This window comes from Rhagoletis pomonella, unplaced genomic scaffold (genome assembly GCF_013731165.1).
Source record: "Rhagoletis pomonella isolate Grant_MI unplaced genomic scaffold, Rhpom_1.0 Rhpom_scaffold_03200, whole genome shotgun sequence".
In the NCBI taxonomy this organism is placed as follows: domain Eukaryota; kingdom Metazoa; phylum Arthropoda; class Insecta; order Diptera; family Tephritidae; genus Rhagoletis; species Rhagoletis pomonella.
The window spans coordinates 5,039-6,506 of record NW_023461753.1 but is presented as its reverse complement, the minus strand read 5'-3'; positions in this window follow the sequence as shown (position 1 = coordinate 6,506).

Genomic DNA, 1,468 nt, shown 5'->3' with positions numbered 1-1,468 from the left:
GGTGTTTTCGAATTCCCCCCTGCATATAATTACAATGTCATCGGCGTACCCCTGTCAAGTTAACCCAGTATCTGTCAGCTCTTGGAGCAGTCCGTCGACGACTATGTTCCACAGCAGTGGAGATAGCACTCCACCCTATGGACAGCCCCCTGTTGTTCCGGCAACAACCGTTTTATTCCTACAAGTTTGTATTTCTACCCTTCTGGTGCGGAGCATGCAATGAATCCAGGCTACCCCCCTGCTGATCAAAGCACTATTTATTGCAGCATGTGAGGTGTTGTCAAACGCTCCCTCGTTGTCCAGAAAGGCGCATATAGCCGTCTCCTTATTATCTAAGCTATCTTGAAGTCCACTTGTCAGCGCATATAGGGCGGTCTCAGTAGAACGACCCGCCATATATGGATGCTGGCGCGAATTCAGCGGATAGTTCACTAAGACCGTAGTCCTTACATAGTTATCTACTACCTTTTCTAAAGCTTTTAGTACAAATGAGGTGAGGCAGATGGGCTTGAAGGATTTTGGATGAAGTGGGTCCTTCTTTCCAACCTTCGGGATGAAAACTACCTTCGCTCTTCTCCACGCATCTGGTATATAACCCAATGCTATGCTGCTTCTAACTATTGTTGATAGCGGTCCAATAACGCATTATAAGCCCTGATGTAGCATCCCAGGGAATATTCCATCCGCTCCCGGTGACTTTAGCGGTTTAAAGGTGTTCACCCTCCTTAGTCGGGGCTCAGAACCGACCTGTCTCGGAATATGATGTAGATCCTGGGAAGTGAGTATCTATGAGTAGTTGGATCTTCTCTTCCTCGCTCCCAGTGAAACTCCCATCACTCTACCTTAGACTTGCGGACGAAATACAATTTTTTTTTTGCCATTACCTTATAGAGTCTTGTAGCCTTCGCGGTATCTTCTATGCTTTCACAGAAGTTCCTAAAGCTTAAACGCTTAGACGCGGCCCTCGCATGGTGCAGGTTTACATGTGCAACCTTAGTGCTGGTCATCGTCGCAACTAATGGCGTTCTTCTTCTTCATCCGTTGTCAGAGTTTCGTCAAGCTCTGACAAGGTGGCCCTCTCCGAGTCATCATATGCACAGATATTTAGTAGGCCGAGGTCGAAATCGTCTATACCCTCCGTCTAATGAGGTAGAGGACTAACTTTCTCTACTACCGCGCTTCTGGCTGCTTCCACAGCTACCATCTCAGCCACCTCCTCCGGTATTTCAGGAGCACCCGGTGGAGTATTTGGCTTGGTTACCTTCGCCTTCGGTTCCCTGCCCTTGTGCAGATGCACTGGGACGCTACCAAACCTGTATCGTTGGATACAGTTTTTCTTATTGATAGCCTCCAACGATCGGTCGTCCAACCCGATCGTCAGCAGTTTACCCGTCTTCTCGTCATTGCTTCTGTATACCTTCTGTTACGGGGACAGCCAATTAACTCGTCGCAGCTCGTTAAATTATTG